General features: G+C 37.1%; 1 protein-coding gene across 1 annotated transcript in view; it reads left to right on the top strand.

Moving 5' to 3' along the window:
* Positions 1 to 869: 869 nt before the first annotated feature.
* Positions 870 to 19,831, top strand: part of pak4 (p21 protein (Cdc42/Rac)-activated kinase 4) — a 118,723-nt gene continuing 99,761 nt past the window's right edge. The window contains exon 1 of the mRNA XM_028797175.2: positions 870 to 1,041. The gene's annotated coding sequence lies outside the window, so the exon portion shown is untranslated. The remainder of the gene's footprint in view (positions 1,042 to 19,831) is intronic.

Here is a 19,831-nt window from a genome sequence, read left to right as displayed (position 1 = left end):
TACTTAGGTATGTATGATAACGATGAGATGCTCTTTTTGCAATGGCTTTCTGTACAGAGAACATTCAACAACTTAAGTGAAATGTGATACATTTATAAATCCTGCAGCGGACGAAAGTGTGACCGGTGACGAATGAGCAGTGGAGAAATGAATCAGATTTATTTTAAGATAGTCCTGACTGTGTCATACTGTTAAGTAATATGGTATTAAATTACATTAAAAACGTATACAATTTAAAATTATTGCAATATTCTATATTATAACCTCACAGCGGTCATATACATAGCCATTTTAACAGTGGTGCATAAAGTACACAGCGCGAGTACATACGAGATGAGAAATTATGCGACTGAGTATTTAAGGGTTAATAATTGCTTCCATTAAATTTACCTGTAATGCGTGTTAAGCTTACTAGTATATAGTTACTTGGAATAGCCGATCACTCATTTTATACAGCGAAGTACTTTAGTCAATGCTGTAGCCTCATAGATCCATCCTTGTAATGAATCCCCCTATCTGTTGTTTTCCAGGCGGACTGCGAAAACTTCCATGTCCACGTGGGTTTTTCTCCAAGAATTGCGGTTTTCCTCTCACATCCCTGTCCACCTCGTGAGTTTAGGCGTTTTTAGGCCTTGCGATGTGCAGTCCAGGACTGGAAGCTTCCGCCAAACTGAACTGGATTAAGCAGGTTTGGAAACGTTAAGAAATAAATGGATAGGTAAATAAATAAAATGCAGTATCTTCAGGACGCAGTAGGTGCGACGTCCACACAGGCTTTTCCCGACTGGTAGTCATGGTTACTAAGGGATCGGTCTCAATGGAAATAGTCGCCGGGATAGTGGGAGTGATTCCGGTTTCCCGGATGTGAGTATTGGTCCCTCCCTCAAAACATGGTGGTTGGTGTGTGGGACTGTTAGTCAGGAACAGGAGTGGACACTTGACAAAAACAAAGCGAACTACACAAGAAAAGAAAAATAAACTGAAAGTAAAAAAAAAGATATTTACACGTTGTTGTTGCTACTCAACTGGACCGTTCAGAAGGTAGGAGATATTTTTTTCGCTCTTAGACTGAGAAGGGGCGATTTGGCTACTGTGAGAAGAGAGAGGCTTATTTTGGGTGTTACATGAAAGTTAGAACAATTTATGTGGAGAATGGTGGGCGAGGCTCGAGTATGTTTAGCTAGCGAAAAGGCGTGCTGTGCACATCTGCAGTCGGGGTAATAGCAGGGCGCTTGCAGAGCGTCTTCCTCGTGGTGGCGGAGAAGAGCTCGCCGCAGTCGCGCGGTGTAGGGATTAACGAGACTCATTCCAGGTCAAATCTCCGGCAGAGCAAACGAGACTGCAGAGCGCCCGTTTTAGGAATACAATCAAATCAGCATGAGTGTGATGATATGACCAATGTAAAATATCCTACACCAACTGGTAACCTTCGTCATCCTAAATCGTGGAAACAAATCAGAGCGACCCTCGGTAAAGTGTTTTTTATTCCTTATTTGCAATTTCATTATTATTTTCAACATATCTGTTCTTTTTATTATTTTTGTGGTGAATATAAAAATGGCACATATTCACTTGATATTAAATTCTGTGACGCAGTGTTCTTCACCCCTTCCCCAAATCCCTCCTTAGTCCAGGCTTCAAATCTTAATCAGACACTTTGTATGTGAGCTTTGCACGTTTTCCTACTGTGTGCCGGTGCGGTCTTTCTCGAGGTACTACGGTACCCTCTGCATCTCAAAGACATGCTGGTTTGGTAAATTGGTAACTCCGCATTGGCCGTTGGTACGTTTGAGTGTGGGCAGTAACAGATTAGTGCAGTGGTTCTCAACCTTTTTAGCCTCTGGAGCCAGTTGTATCTATTTCTATTCACTAATAACTCATAATTAGCAGTAATATTATGTAATCTATCCATCATTTTCCTCTGAAGGGCACAAATTAACAAATAGCAGTGAGTACATTTTCAGCATCTAAACACGTTGAACATAATACATGAAATATGCATGGTACTCATCCAAAAATAACTTGACACATGGATGTTTAATACTGAATCAAAAAGTGTTTTGCTTGTCTTTTAAATTGGTAACCCGTGCTCGAATTATCAAGTGTCTTAGAATTGCTTCTAAGAATTGCAGTAATTTATGATAATTAACATTGGTTAAAAAAAGTGAGTACAGTACAATTAAATCTAAATATGTGATCCAGCCATTGAAATGCAGACTGGATTCAGAGTGGGAGCAAGCAGTGTGGTATAATGGTTAAGGCTTCGGACGTCAAACCCTGAGGTTGTCGGTTCAAATCCTGCTATGGTCACTGTGTGACAATGAGCAAGTTACTTCACCTGCCTGTGCTTCAATTGGGGAAAAACAAAAGACAGCTAACCAATTGTATCTCAAATATTATAAAAGCCACCTTAAATAAAGATGCCAGCCAGATCAGAGTCAGCAATGGAAATGATTCACTCAGTTAACAATACCTCAATGATGAATCATTCTGAATTCTCCTGAGTTAAAACAAGGAAACAAACATCTGTCACCCTGTTCCATTCGTGGAAACTGCAAGCTGGACCTGCTCTATCTAGATGTTAATGACTTTAAATATAAACGTGTGGTACAATCTCAGCAGGTCTGACCATCTTTTTGCCACCCACTGTCCTGTTAGTGACAGCTGCAGCTACCTATTATTCAAGCCAGAAGTTCTTATGTATATGTGAGTTTGTGTTAGTTGTTTTTTTTTATTCTCTCTCTCATTTATTTATATATATATATATATATATAAATTACTTTTTGATCTACTATGAAATTTTAATTTACCTTTGGCAATAAATAAAGTATCATGTGTTGATCTAAAAGTCTGACTAGGATAAGAATTTGTCTTATACCAGACTAGGATATGAGAAGTAGTTATGAAGTGTCCTACTCTAACTTCCAGAGAGGAGTAGGGGGCCAGGATTGATAATGTGTGACATCATGATTTTATGGCACCAATGATGATGTGTTTTTTTTTTTTTTTGATACTATGTCTTCACAACAAAAATGATGATGATGACGATAATATTAAAAGTGGTAGAAGTAGTAAGTTGCATATAATTGCCACTTTGCAACAACATCAAGAATTATATTGTAAGACGTACACACCAAATGAGAATAAAGCTCAAAAACAGGCCTATTTATTTAACAAAGAATGATTCAGAGCCGTACTTTCAGAAGAATTACATTCATGCTGTAACACTTCGTAAAGTAACAAGTACTGAAACTAACCGCTGTGTGCTGGGTCACTCTCCGTGATCTCCTCTTATCTTCTGTGAGACTCTGTTTATTCAATGCTCTGGGAGTCTCCACCTGCCACCTTGAACCTTTCTGTGTTTGTAACATGCAATGCGAATGTTCCAGGGTCACATGGGTTACAAATTTCAGCATGCTTGTGTGACACTCCACTGTCAGTCACCCTTCCAGCCCCACGGTCTTCACGGAATTTTGCTGGCTAAAATACACTTAGCATCCATGTGCACCAGTATGTATATCCTGTGATATTACTTGCAGTTCACATACTCCAGCGCATCTACACTTCTTGAAATGATCTTTATGTGTATGCTGATTTGCATGAATGCAGATTGCTTTAATATTACCTCACGTTAGAGTGGTGGTGAAGTGTATAAATCTGTGTATTACCCCACGTATTATAAGAATGTTCAAACCTTAGTGCAAAATTCTGGAGGTGATTGGTTATGATGGGCGGCACGGTGGCACAGTGGGTACTGCTGCTGCCTCGCAGTTAGGAGACCTGGGTTCGCTTCCCAGGTCCTCCCTGCGTGGAGTTTGCATGTTCTCCCCGTGTCTGCGTGGGTTTCCTCCGGGTGCTCCGGTTTCCTCCCACAGTCCAAAGACATGCAGGTTAGGTGTATTGGCGATTCCAAATTGTCCCTAGTGTGTACATGGTGTGTGTGTGTGTGTGTGCGTCCTGTGGTGGGCTGGCGCCCTGCCCGGGGTTTGTTTCCTGCCTTGCGCTCTGTGTTGGCTGGGATTGGCTCCAGCAGACCCCCGTGACCCTGTGTTAGGATATAGCGGGTTGGATAATGGATGGATAGGTTGTTGTTATCCAGTCACTTTAACTCATACATATGAAATACGTGACCCTGTAGATAGGATATAGTGGGTTGGATGATGGATGGATGGATGGGTTATGACATACCCAAATCAGTGCTATTGCAAGTCTACATTTTCTCTTTGGTCAAAAAAATAACATTACCAACACTTTCATTTCGCCTGATAGCACATAACCTCTCCATGAAGATGGAGCAATCACATAATGTACAACATTTTTTATGAATATTATTCCATCTGTGTCAAATAATATCTTTTTTTGAGCTCATTGTTTGTTGTCCAGCATTTCCAAACCATTTGCTTTGAAGGCAGTGTTGACAGATAAGCGAGGCTGATTTCTTGTTAGCCAAACATGTGCAGGTTTGTGTTTTTCTGTATTAAGACTGACAATTATTTTTGTACCTTATTAACAATGCATTGTAGTTAGCAATGAGGACACCCAGTGGCCAAATTGCTGTTCAGCAGTTCTTGTAGTTTTTAATCTCTTTTTCTGTTAAAATGGTGATTCAGCCTTGGACTCAAACCCCTTCTATAATACTGACTATCACGATGTTTAATGGGAAGACAATTGACCTGAGATTTTTTACATACTGCTCAACCCTAGCGTACAGAGTAAGAAAGAAAAGGAGACAGGACTGTTCCTTGTGGTGCTGCAATTGCTGCTCATATCCTTATCAGAAACACAGTCCTTGAGTCTCACAAACTCGGTCTGGCCAACACTTAGTCCATTATCCGGGACCCCATAGACTCATCCACTTGCATATCTCTGATCTTACTCTGTAATTGGCATGGCTGGATGGTTTTAAAGGCACTGGAAAAATCAAAAAACATAATCCTCACAATTCTGCCAGCTTTGTCCAGGTGACCAGTTTCTATGTAGTGCCCTTTACAGAGCCCAGTATTTTAAAAGGAAAAGTGCAATATACAGTGAAGTGACAGGGTATGTGCAGTGGAAAATCAACTAAAACATGAAACATTGCAGAGAGATAAACATTTAGAAGCCTACACAAATTATTGTAAACAATTAGTAGATGAAAAACCGTTTATTGACAATACAGTAGAATGGGCCTAATGTGACAGGAACAGAATAGTCGGTGAGAGAATAAAGAGAGGTTGATTGAAGCGCACATACAGCTGAAAGAATGTAAATTTGCAAAGCGACTGCTGGTGATGTTTCACAGATAGCCTAGAGATTAGGTGACTCAGAGTTTAAAAAGCATTGACCACAGCTCATCCTTAAAATAAGGGGGAAGGCTGGTATCCGAGGATGTAATACGTCTGGTAGACTGGTAAGTGGAAAGTAATAACAGGGTATCCGTGATGTTGGCCAGTGTAGTTGAGCCATCAGTGTGTTCAGTTGCATTTCTTCCTGTGGCAGGATCATTTTCAGCTTTGTATGCTGAAGTACCTGGGTGTGCCAGAGTATTTCTGTAGCAGTGTAAGTGAGGATGGTTCAGACTATAGGGGGTGGACAGACTTTTTGACTGCTGCAGAAATGTTTTATTTTTCCTTTTCAGAACCAGGGTGTAGTTCAGGATTAGATGAAGTTTGTGAGGGATGGATTTTCCAGGGCCTAATATCTAATAAGAGGGCATATCGCTTTTTTTTTTTTTTTTTTAATTTTGCCTGAAGTTTACCTAATGTGTTGTTCATTTTTTTGGCGGCAATAGTTATCAAGAATTTTATGCAGAAGAGAAGTGTATTATTGGGACATTTTAGCTCTAATCCCACTAATGTGTAAATTGATACTGAAGGCTGAAGAAGCCTGCTTAAATAGCATGTTTTTATTGGCAACCTCAGCTGGCTTGCAATTATTAAACTCTGTAGGAATGAAAACCTACGGCCTTCATGGAATTGTTTCTTCCCTGATTTAGAATTGGCCGTAGCTTTAACCGAGTGAAGAGTTGGGCTGATCCTTGTATACCTTTACAGCAAAAAAAAGGGTAATGAAATGAGGTGTAGGATGGGTTCTGAATGTACAGGTTGCATTTGATGCACTTAAACAAAAATAGCTGGTTTTAACAGCCATTATCTGTGTTTCGTAGTCAAGTCGGTCATTTCCTGTAGATGCTCCTTGTCTAAAGTCTGTTGTCTTGGAATCACTGAAGGATGTGATAAATAAAGCATTACTACCAGTGCCTAATCATGAGGCCTTTAGTGTGTGTGTCGGGTTTTTTTTTGTTTTGTTACAGAGTATTATTTAGAGGTTAAATATAGACTTCCTCTTGAACTATTTTTGTTGCGAGTTGAGGATTGTGGCTACCACATTGAACTGTAAATGACAAATTCAGTTTACTCTTAAATAGTGCTCTTTGCAATGTGACAGGCAAAGGCCTCTGCACAGAAATACAAAATTGAAACAACTGTAAAATACAAAGCACTGCAAAAAAGAAAATATAATAATATACCTGATTATATTTAACAAACATTAAAAACTTACAACAGCTGAACTGCTGGATAGTTGTCTGTAACTTTTCCATGTTTCTTTCAATTTGGGTACAACCTTTATTTTTTTCCTTTTGCAAATGAATGTTGACAGCAACCTCACTTACAATACATTTACAGTATTTTTAGTAAGTAAACATCTATAAATGTAAGCATTATCAGATTAATACATCTTTGTTTTGCCTGTTTTAAAATGCTAATTATTAAAAATGTGAGTGTGTTTATCTAATGATACTGCATGATATTGAGGTTCAGCATTTTGCTCATTTGTTTTTAATTTTATATTTTATTTTGACTATGCTGTGAATTGGATTAAGCAGATTTAAAATTGACAGAGGAATATAATATGTAGTAGTGTAGTGTAAGGCACTGTGCTTGTGCAGTTTAAGCCACTTCTGTATGATTTAATTTTATAATTTTTACCTGTAGACTTAGAGGCTGCTCATAGTAGTAATATTACTAATTCACTCATCATTTATTTGCTGCATCATCTGTGTGTCAGCCGTAGAAATATGTGAAAAATTTTACTGTATCTTTTAAATGATACTCCACATGAGTAAATACCATATAAAATAGTCTGTAAGTGCTTCAGGTTTAAAATAAGGCAGTATTTTTTTTTTTACTGCTTTATAAATCATAAATAATGTACCATTTTGTTAGCGAATGAAACTGATTTTGTTTTCATGCTTGCCATACGAAGTGAATAATAAAAGGTAGTAGTGCTGATTCACCTTTCAAAGTTTATTTTCCTCCTGTCTCATTTACACATGTATATGGTTATCGTTGATCACTTTAGGAGAAGCAATTGTTTTCAGTGCAGTCTTTACAAACACAATGCTATGTATTGAAAGTTGCACCATCTGTCCATTTTCTGTGCCTGCTTATCCTGACATTCACAAATCAGAAGTTGGTCTTAGATGGGATGATAGTTTGTTCAAGGTATATCTGGTCATACATGGGAGTGGATGTACACTCTTAAATCATCACTGAAGCATGCCCTTGAATTATGAGAAAAAAACGGTAGTAACAATGGAGAATATGCAACTTTTACACAGAAGGCATTTCTATCAGGTGTTTTGAGACAGCAAATTACCGTCTATGGCCCTCTGACCCCATCGTTTTAAATGTCTCCCTATATAAAACCGGTTTAGAAAATTGATGTGCAGCAGTGATCAATAATGCAACATGTTAGGAATGCTTTTGGTATCTTGTGGATGTGATTTGAATGTTGGTCAAAATAATACAAAAACAGACCAACTCAGCTGTTAAAAAGTTGTAATACTAGTTGGAAATCCTAATATCACACCTTTCCTTATTCCTTTGCAAGCCACTGTTTCGGTACAACTGGGACCCAGCTGTACGATGACATAAATAACGCTCTGCAGGGAGGGTCTAGCTGAAAAACGGAAATTTCTTGCCTCTCCATGAACACACAGATGATAAATTTGGAGTGATTTGTTCATTTTTTGTTTCTTTTTCTTTCTTTTATTTGAAAGAGGTGCAGTTGAGAAATTGCAGATGTGTGGCTGCAGCATTGCCTGAAATATTGTGAGTGTTAGTCTGTAACAGTTGGTGCTGTGGTTAATATTGTTGTCTCACAGCTCCAGAGATCTGTTCTGATCACTTACTGTGTCAAATTCATGCTTTTTGTTGGAGTCTTTGCTGGTTTTCTTAAGTTTTTTTATTTTTTATTTTTATTATTTACATGACATAATGCATACAGTTCAGGTTTAATTGTATCTCTGAGCTGTGCTTGTATTAGCAAGTGCAATTGTGTATCCCATGGGGAAGAAGCAACTCTACCAGGATTGATCCTATTCTGCCTTGTGCACAATGCTGCAGTGTTAGAAAATCTCTGTTTCCTGTGACTTAGGGATGCCGTGATCATATATTATTATATATTATATATGTATTCTTCTCCAGGAGTATTTTATTATGTCCTAATTTTACTTTAAGTCTGTATTAAAAGAATCAAATGTTTCACTTTAGAAATCTGATATTACTACTATGTCATAATTTTCAAACAACCCTTGTAGTTGCATTTGTTAAAAATTTCCAAGGTTCTGCAGCTTTAGCTTACTTCATACAACAACTCGGGCAACAGTGTGACACGTGTTCAAATAATTACACAATCCAAGTATCTCCATTTGAAAAGTTTTAGTAAATTCACAACAGAACAGTTCACACAAAAATAGAGAAATATTTGATATTACAAAGAAAAAAAAGTTCTTGTTTAATAAAGTTCTGTTTAAGGCTTACTTGTTTTATTTCCCTCAAATATGTTTGTACAGTGAAAGTTTCATAAAAAGTTGTAGAACAATTAGGAGATGGTCAGAAAACTGTATGCCAATGTTCTATTTGCAAACTAATCTGAAAGTCCATGCTTATATCAGTGAAACTGTTTCCTAACTGGCTTAATTAACACTCCGGTTTTTACAGGTATAGATAAGAGTGTTCTTTTTCATGTTAACTTACAGGGTGTAAAAGATTATACCATAACCTAATAATGAAAAACTGATATTCTATTTAAATAAACTTAAGTGAATTTAACATTAATATTATCTCTCTATTTATAAAAAAAAAAAAAAAAAATCTTGGAAGGCTTTGAAGGAGACGATACGTGATCTTCTCGGAAGACAATTTGACATCACGCGAGACAAGGCAGTGAGACAAAAGGACAGCTGCTGTACAGGCTTTTAAATGATCGACGCGCAGCGCGACAAGCAGAACACACAGCTCAGAAGCAGCAGGAGAACGACAGCAGCTGATCAGACCGCATCTCCTCAGCGTGCGTTCAGCCAAAATCCCGAACCCCCTGAACAATGTGAGCAACAGAGACCTGAAGTGACTGGAGCATAGCGTGCCTGGGGGGTGGGGGTTGCTGGGGGTGTGGGCGAGCGAAGCCCCCAAGTCTTTCTGGGATTGACTCTTACAACCTTGCTTTTATTTTGTTTCAGCACTTAATAATCTTTACTAGTATTTTTTGTTATAATTTTGTAATATTTCTCTAACCTTGTACATTTAATTTATCAAGCCAATAACAACTTTCTGTTTAGTGTTTTAAAAATCTACCTTGCCATTGTGTGTATTGAATACTTTTTTGGGGCAAAATTTGACATATATAGTGTAATAAAGTGTTTGTAAATTTACAGATTCTGGATTGTTGCCTCATTTTTGAAAAACATGGGCTTTGGTATTTTTAGTGGTTTTGAGTAGTTTTTCCATTAAAAACATGTCTAAGTTCCATCAACGACTCAAGGATATATACTATACAAATGTGTGTATAGTATATTACTGTGTATATTGTTTGTCATCTTGTTCAAAGCATAAATAAGGCTGGATCTCCCATATGTTTAGGATGGGAACAAGATTTTGCACAGTAAATAAGACTAAGTTTTTAGCTAAAATACTGTACTCCAAAATCAGCTTTTTCAAAAAACTTTAGAAAACGGAACTTAGAGTTTGTTGATTACAAATTAACATAAAGTAAATTATTTCTATATAATCTAGTTAATTTTTGAATTTTTGTTGGTGTTTTTATTTATTTATTTTGAAGTAATTATTTATTGGTCAACTATTAAGAAATTATAGGCAGAAAAATATTTGGGTTAAGTGAGATGTATTGAAGAATACAATAAATTAAACCTAAAATTGCCCATGGGATTAATAGTTTGTAATGGTATGACATAATAACACTCAAGAGGATGCCAAATAAAATTTTTTTTTGCTCCATTATCAGCTCATTTGTACATCTTATTGGATTTCAGCGGTCACTATTTTAATATTACGAATTAGGAAAAGCCCAAAATAATCCAATTTATAGCTTGGCCCTTTTTTGTCTAAGCTCTTTGAGACTTATTGAAGCTCACTTACTAGGCAGTGCCTGTGGTTTTTCTCCATCAGCTGCTGCTATCTGGGCATGAAACAGCACTTGAGAAAACTTCAAAAATAGAAATCTGAGTCATATGATGTTTATTTGCTGTAAATAGTAAAATGATTAGAAGAATTAAATTGTTTAGGAGGTTATATGTACAAGATTTCCAGAGTTGTCAAATGTACAAGGTGTCATTTATCTATTTTCTGTTCTCACTTAACCAGTCCAATATTTTGGGGAGGTAGATCCTATGCCAGCAGGAATCAACCCTGAATAGGGCAGCAATACACTGTAATGAAAATCTGAATGTATTCATTATCGTAATAACAAGCCTTTTTCTGTTGATGACTTGCTTGCTCTATTAAGTATGTCGTTTTCTTGTTCCTTTCTTGAGAATTTCAATTAAGAATTAATTTTCCAATTGTTCACTCAAAATTAAAACTTACAGAATAGTTTTCTTGCTTTATAAAATATTTTTGACATAAACCCACAGTTTAAATTCCTCAGCCTAAGATTGTTTGATCAGACTATTCCTGGCTGGAATGCCGTCTGTGTGGAGTGCATATATTCTCGTTATACATATTCATATGCCTTTATTCCATTCCATTGCAAGATTTAAAACAACAGCAATTTATTTTTTGTATAGGCCAAAATCACACAAGGAGTGCTTTAAAATGCCCTGCTTTTTGACAGCACCCTAGCCTTGTCTCCCTAAGAAGTCAAGAAAAAAACTCCCGAAAATACCCTTGTAGGGAAAAAGTGGAAGAAATCTTGAGAAAGTTAATTCAGAGAGAGACCCCTTTCCAGGTAGATTGGGCGTGCAACGAATGTCAAAAAATTGAGTAAATACAATACACAAAACAGAAGACAAGTAACCCTCTTCACAGATCTAGATGGCCAATCTATCAGTGCCACCTCAGAAATGCAATACATTACGACAATAGTAATAGTACAAGCTACAAAGCAAAATGCAAGAATAGTAATATCACATATGAGGATACAGATTTGTTCAGAGTCCTGGAGACCTCGGCCAACGAGCTGCCTCCCCTCATTGGCCATTTCACAGCTGAGTCAGTGCTGGACCGAACATTATGATGAAAAGACACTTGTACCCCATGATTCCAGTGCTCCTTTATCAGAGATGACTTTTCTATGGGCAGGCAAGCAACTTGGCAGTAAAGCAGTGGCACCAAGTGCGTCCTGAGAGTACTGAGAAGAGAAACAGAGTAGGTGAGTGTTAGTAACAAATTACAGCTATCATATTACTTCTGTTTTAGTATCCATATTACTAACAACAGAGATGCAGTGTGCACAGCTAATCAGCAACTCTAGTCTGGGTCATGTCCTTTGGGCAGGAATGTATGTTGTGATCACATTTCATATTCAATAGTCAATCCCATTTTTATTGTTTAATAACCCTTAATTATTAAATAGAAGCAGTCTGCTTAATAATATAAAACATAATGTGGCTACAATGTTTTATATATTACTGTATATGCCTACGTGCCCCCATTGTTTATCAAGGTGGAAGATTTTGTGTCAGATTTCATCTCTTTAATACCACATTATAATTATATACCTCTTGGTTGTTAGCACAGTCCAAAAGTAATTTTTTACCTGTTTTAGCCATGGTTAGCTGCATTTTGATCTGACTTCTTATTCTCTTCTAGTGCGGCTGGTAATGGTAATGTGTCATTGTCCGCCATGTTGGCCAGTCTTGTTCAATCATTATACTCACTGTCTACATGAATTTCCGTGGCTGCCAGTCACCACCATTTTCCTTGTTAGTGCTGTCAAAATGGTAGGATTTTACAGTCCTGCCTTGCAAGCATTGTGCTTGTTTTATCTGTGACAATGCATTGTATATTTGCTGTTTTATTATTTTAGCACAGTATTATATAGCATTTAGGATGATACTTTTTTTTTTTTTGGCTGAAGATGTCTGTTCTTCCTCCAGCTGTGAAATGATCTGACCAACAGCATAAATACTATCCTCCTGTGTATTTAAACAAACAACAGTCCTAAAATAATTCAGTATTAGCTGCTTCCCAACACAAATCTAAATGAATCATATCATCCATTATTCATTCAGTTTAAACTCTTCATGTAAGTTCATCAAACAATGGTTAATCATTAATGTTCCCAGTTATGGTGATTGTAACTTGGTTCAATGTGAATAAGTCCCTTTGTGGTGGTGATTGAGATTACGTTCCGGGACGCTTGCGTTAACCTTGCACCTGTCGCTGCTTGTATAGCCTTCCTTTAAACATGCTGAGTAAAGCAGGTTAACAGGATGTTTAAATGAAAAAATATGTTTGAGCGTCTGGTTTCTTTCATAACAGGACTGGCAAATGTTTGTTGGTTTTTATTGTGGACAGTAGACCTTGCGCACCTCAGGTGTCAAGTTCCCTAACAAAAGGGTTTTATTTTAAATGCTGGTCCTATTTGTAAAAATTAATTAATTGCCTGACTCCCTAATTAGAATATCTGTATAGTGAACTCCTAATTTTATATTCATGAAACATTTATATTGTATTAGTATAGCTTTAAATTTATACTGTAGTTGAATAGTCTTTTCTTTTATAGGCTATGTTAATGTTTTAATACCTTGATGCTTAGTAGTGTATAACAAATTTGTGCTTTTAGTTTGCTCCTTTTTCCAGTGTTATACAAGACATTTATTGTTCACATGAGCAGTGTACAAATTAAATGTCTGAAAAATGCATTCTTTGCTTCTGACCTTTAGCCTTGCATGACATACTTTAATTCTTTTATGTGGTCTTATTAGGAGCTACATAATACTTTTATGTGAAGATAAAACTATTACAAGGCACTGGAAGAATGCAATTTCCTAAATAGCGTTTACTGTTAAAGACTAATGATAAGTAGCTAAAGTATAAGGTAGTGAGGCCTAACCATGTAGAAGGTACCAAAAAGAACATTTTAATAGAGGAAGTGGAGTTTGTAAGGATTCACTAGAAAGTGGCCTCAGGACGTTACTTAACTAGGAATTAATTTAGTGCTTGAGACACAGAATTTCTTTTTGCTTTTTTATCGCATGCATAGCTATTCTAAACACAGTATTGTTGGAACATAATTCAGATTTCTAAATGTTTTTTATTCCCACACATTTTTCTAAAAATAGTTGTATACAGCGTTTTCTAATCTGGAAATCTATTCAAACTGAAGATTATAAACATTGCATTGCTATCTACTTCAGAGGTCCTCTTGTAGTTTATTGGTAGGAAGTTGTACCCAGAGCCATTGTCTGGATATTTCCCTGCTACTCCATTCCAGCTTTATTCCTCTTTCAATTTGTTGTTTTTTTTTGTTTGTTTTTTTTTTTAAAGTCTGTTAGGACTTTCAGGTAAATTTTCTTGTAAGTAGTAGCACTGCTCAGAAAACATGGTGATAAGTTGTTGTGTCAGTTTGCAGAGTTGTGATATATTCTCTTCTACATAATAATCTACATTTTTTCTTTCCTCAATCACTTTGTGATAACCATTTCATTCCCTTGATGGAATGAAGCTTTTATCTTGTGTCTTTGTCTCTCATCATTGGTTGTTTTTAGCCAAGTTGCATTTGCAAAAGATACTTCCCCATCCTTTATTTTCATCAACGTGATTTTCAGGGAAATGTCCAAGTTCATACCAGCTTATGCAGTGCTACTAATAACTACCTATTATGATGTTACGTTTGACATCATCTAAGTCATGACATTCACCCCACCATCATACGTTTGCTGAAATGTACACTTCATTTTACTGCATACACCACACTTGACAATAACTTTGAGATGCACAGCCTTGTGTTTTTCTAAAATTCAGCACTGTTGTCCACCTCCATATCCCATTACCTTCTTAATACAAATAAACAGTCAGTGTTAACTGCTTTTTGAAGTAAGCAAAATTCATTAAAAAAAGAAACGCAAAATATATGATGGACCTAAACCACAATAGAACAGAGTGACCTCAATTTCTTCAGTAGCTCAGGTAGATGCTCTTTTTTGGAAAGCAGACCAACAGAAGACTGCACTTTTCAGTGGGTTAAAGTAATGAATAACAACATTTCTTCTTTTGTTGCTTAGACATTTATCCAAACCCACTGTATAATAACTCTGTACTAATTTTTGGCCTTCTTGACAACTGGTTTAGGGTGAGTCCCTGTAAAGCTTAGAGTACCATAATAATAATAATAATAATACAGGGCGGCATGGTGGCACAGTGGGTAGCGCTGCTGCCTCGCAGTTGGGAGATCTGGGGACCTGGGTTCGCTTCCCGGGTCCTCCCTGTGTGGAGTTTGCATGTTCTCCCCGTGTTTGCGTGGGTTTCCTCCGGGCGCTGTGGTTTCCTCCCACAGTCCAAAGACATGCAGGTTAGGTGTATTGGCGATTCTAAATTGGCCCTAGTGTGTGCTTGGTGTGTGGGTGTGTTTGTGTGTGTCCTGCGGTGGGTTGGCACCCTGCCCAGGATTGGTTCCTGCCTTGTGCCCTGTGTTGACTGGGATTGGCTCCAGCAGACCCCCGTGACCCTGTGTTCGGATTCAGCGGGTTGGAAAATGGATGGATGGATAATAATACATTTTATTTATATAGCGCCTTTCCCATGCTCAAGGCACTTCAGAGTTTAAGATAGAACGGCAGGGTGTATAGCATTGTACAAACCAGATAAATAAATAAGATTAAGACAGTAAATTCAGAGAAAAGCCTAACAGACAACATAATTGATGGTCTAGCCCACACACACAGGTTACATGAGCATCTTGACATAGAGGTAAACTGAGAGAAGGGTATTAAAGTCAAGCAGAGCTAAAAGCCTTCTTGAACAGATGAGTTTTGAGTTGTTTTTTAAAAGAATTCATGGAGTCATCTGATCTAATTAATTTTGGTAGGTCATTCCAGAGTCTGGGCGCTATACAGTTGATGGCCCTGTCACCCATGCAGTGTAGATTAGTGTGGGGCATAATAAGATTGCCAGAATCAGAGGACCTTAGTGGGCAGACAGACACATAGTGATGGAGAAGGTCACTGATGTAGTTTGGTGCAAGGTCGTTTAAGGCATTGTAGGTTATTAGTAGGATTTTATATTCGATTCTGCAAGACGCAGGGAGCCAGTGAAGGCGGAGCAGGATGGGTGTGATGTGCTCGCTGCTGCTGGTTCGTGAAGAAACCATGAAGAAACAACACACAATCAATGATGCTGTGGTATCTGTACCACCTGAAGCATTGACCATCGCTAAGCAATGAAACAGTGGACAAGCTTTGGCCCCCATGAAGCAACATGATAACACCTGCACAACAGTTCAAAAATGTAGCATGGCACCATTAAAATTGCGAAAACTTGTGTGTTTATGAAATGTCACTGCTTATAGTTAACAAAAGCAGCTGCATTCTTGCTAGGTGCCCTTATTGCAATATGAGTTCAGTAAATTGTTCTCAGTTACAGTAGAAAAAATCCAACACAAATTGCCTTTGTTTGTTAGCAAAAACATGATATGATTTATGTATGTAGGCTCACACTATATGAAAACTGAATTTAGTGCCTTTTCAGTCTTTTAATGACTTCCTGCGTAGTGTGTGAATGAAGGTTTGCTGAGATATTCCTGACCTGTCAGATAGTTACTTAAGAATTGAGTGCAAATACGCAACATTTGTGGTCTTGAAAGAGAGGTAAAATAGAATCTGTCATATTCACCACATATGTCAGCGCTCATTATAATAATGTCTTGGTGATATGAATAATTATGTGTTTCAATCATTTAGATGGTTTGGCTGCATTTCCCTGCTTGTTCAATGGTGTCCCCATGATAACTCATTATGTTTATGCAAATATTACTTGTTTTGTTACTTGCAAATATTATCTCTCCATAATTTATTGACTCATTTATACGTGCTCAAAAAAATTAAGGGAACACTTAATCCGTGCAGTCTAACACCAAGTCAATTAAGCTTCAGGGATATCGGTCTGTCCAGTCAGGAAGCATAAGCGATTGTGATTGTACAGGTAGTCCGTCTTTTCCAGGATGGCACATTTATACATGCTATGGTAAGAGGGTTTGCTGTGTCTCCCAGCACAGTATTAAGAGCATGGAGGAGATACATGGAGACAGGCAGTTACATGAAGAGAGCTGGACAGACGGTAGAAGAGTATCAACCCAGCAGCAGGACCAGTATCTGCTCTTTTGTGCTAGGAGGAACAGGAGGAGCATGTGCCAGATTCCTACAAAATGACCTCCATTTAGCTACTGGTGATCCTGTTTCTGACCAAACTGTTAGAAACACAATCCATGAGAGTGGCATGAAATGTTGTACCTAAAATTTTTAAATTGTGTTTGAATATGTTTGAGCATTTAGATCTGAAATTTTGGCTAATTTGGGAGCTTTAGTCCAAACACAGTTGCAGACATTTGTGAAAGCAAAAATAGTTGTGACACACTATTGTGGAATTTGCATATGCTAACTTCTTAGACATATTTTTATTGCTATCAACATTATTAGTTATACTTATCTGAAACTCTAGTTTTTACCAGTGTGGCACTTTACAGGACAACACCAGGATAAATCTTAAGGAAATAAGATATATTTATGGCACACTTTTCATACAAAGGTTTCAACCCAAATTGCTCTGTAGATAAAGAAGGAAACAATACAAGAAAAATACATGTATTATAAAAAATAGCTAGATAACAAACATCAAAATGTAAAATTCAGTATTGGAATATGACATAACACATAGTCAAAGGTAGGCCAACCATGTGTCAAAGAGGAAAGAAGCTTTATTCGTAAGAACTTAAGAAGAGATACATTATTTTTTATAGTAAATAGAATAAAAATGACTGAGGTGGAGAAAACTTTCCTTAACCAACTTGCCTTGTTTATGTGTTCTGCTGTTTTTGACCAGTATACTTTTGAGGCTCACACCCCAGTACTGAAACTGGTTATTTCATACATTCAAACAGCTGCTCTATGTACGTAATAAAAAGCTGATATATGGAAACTGAAACGAAAGCTTTAAGCATTTTGTAAGACTTCATAACAGATTGTACTTGATTAATGTAATTTCACTGTTTCTGTTACTGAGTTCGTATGATCGAAAACAGAAGGCTGTTTCTCTAGTCTTTATTCCATTGGAATATTTAGCTAGTATTCTACTTGAATACTTGATTATTGTTTTAAAGTTTAATTTGCAAAGTTCATCATAATTTAATAGACATTAACACTCAATGTAATAATTTGTTCAGTAAATATAAAGTGGATTTGTTTTCTTTCTGTCATATATCATTGCCCAAAGCAGTAAAATACTGACACTGCTTGCATTTTTGAAACTCTTTTAAGAGGTAATAAGGTTTATTGAAAGACAAATATTTTTTCTCCCTACATATATAGGACTTTTTACATATTCAGTTTTAGTATGTCATGTAAACATGAATCATGATATTTGCCAGTGCCTTTTGGGTATTTGATCACCTGCGCCCACATTAATTCCCTTATTTCCAGTAGTGGGAAGCAAAATAATTGCAGGCTGTGTCCAGGAAAGAGCAGTATGTTTGTGACCCTTCGGTGCTAAATGAATACTGCTTAGAGGTAAATTGAAGGTGATAATTTTTCTAATTAGTCAGAGATCCTCTCTGGAATACCTAAAGTTTATTAATTTACTTAGGATAAATCATAAATGAAAAGTAATTCTGAGATATTTTAAAGTAGGAGGACTCTAAATTGTCTAGATCAAAGGTGTTTCTCCCACTTAAACTCCCTTCCCAACCATAACTTTTAAAGGAATTCAATATGAAGTGTTTGCTTAATGTAGTTCACTGCTAACTGGTAAGATGGTCGTACAGTGTTTATGCAGAGAGGTTTGAAGGGGTCAATTTTAAACAACACTGTGAAGCTGCAGTTTCAGGAGATTGGTATAGTGAAGTTTAACTAGCTAGCTTATAAAAAGATTTTGGTCTGCCATTCCGTGAGAAGGCTAATCAGCAGACTAGAAGGTATAAGGTTCAGATGGGCAAATGGATGCAAAATTGTCTTAAAAATGAAAACAGTAGGTGCAAGTGTTATATTCAAAACTAGATGTCCAAAGTAAAGTCCTGAACTGATTGTGGAATTACTGATACATGTATATACTGTACAAGCACTCTGTCACATCAAGCTAATTTAGAGTTGCGTACTAAACAAACATGCATGATTTTGTAGTAAACTTCAATACTCCCAACACATAAAACAACCATCTAATGAAACTGTCTTCCAGCAGCTTATAGCTTTATGCATTTTATAATACTAGGTGCAGTCACACATAAATATAATGAGCATTGTTTGCTATCTAAATTCATATGTATAACAAGGTACTTGGAGAATATCATACTGTACTCTTAAAAATTACTCTTCCATTTCAACATCTGCTGTGATCTTGTATATAACTAGCTGAAATAAAGTGGGAAATAGTGTTTTTTTAATTGTTGGAGAAAAATATAATAAACACAACTTTAAAAATTAAGTTAACAAACCGACTCACTAATGTGCTTGTCTTGTATGTATGTTATCATCCCGTTTACACTCATAACCGGCTAAATCTATTTAATTTTAAAAGCAACAGGAGTGCGGTGGTGCTCAAACAAAGAATGCTGGCAGTCACCTCCAGTTCGCCCTCTGGTGGTCATTCCTAGTCTCAACTGGATGATAACATGCATACAAGATCACCCCCCACCCTACCCAGAAGGGGGTGGATTAGGGTTGATTTGACCCTACAGTATTTTTAGTTGACCAATGAGAAACATGTACCAAGTTTCATGAAAATCGCTCCAGCCGTTCGGAAGTGATGCTGGAATATACACACACGCACACACACACATTGACTTTTATATATAGATAAATTACAATTAATTCCATGGCCTTTATAAAAGCAAGCGTGAGTAAAGGGAGCCCAGAAACAATGCTGCACAAATGCTGATGGCTATAAATCCAAAACATTTCTTAGTCACCACCCTAAAGTGGACCTGAAGTTAAAGCATCAAAAACAATTTTAAATCTTTTCACAAAAAGGGACTGTTCATAATGTGGCGCAAAGCTTAAAGGCTAATACAAACTAGTGCAATTTTGTGTTTTGTGCTACATGCTTTTGTCGGTATGTTATGTGGTGGCATTCAGCCCAGGACTGGCTCTTGCCTTGCTTTGACTTTGTGTGTAGAGAATCTGTTCTAAACTGCTACAGCTTTCCTGGAGTATCCCATGCACATGCTTAAAAGTGAGTGAGGGATTGTATGAATAACCTTTCCTTGCAGTGGTCTGGCCTGAAGCTGTTGCTTTAGGTTGCAAGATTGGATTATGCGTGTTTGAAAACTGATGCACAGATTGGATGGATTCGCTGACCTTGAAGAAGTTAAGATCTTAAACAGTATTTTGAGCATCTTAGATGAA

The sequence above is a fragment of the Erpetoichthys calabaricus genome, chromosome 1, assembly GCF_900747795.2.
Source record: "Erpetoichthys calabaricus chromosome 1, fErpCal1.3, whole genome shotgun sequence".
Classification (NCBI taxonomy): Eukaryota; Metazoa; Chordata; class Cladistia; order Polypteriformes; family Polypteridae; genus Erpetoichthys; species Erpetoichthys calabaricus.
Note: the sequence above shows the minus strand (reverse complement) of the source record. Positions and strands in the feature narration are given on the sequence as shown.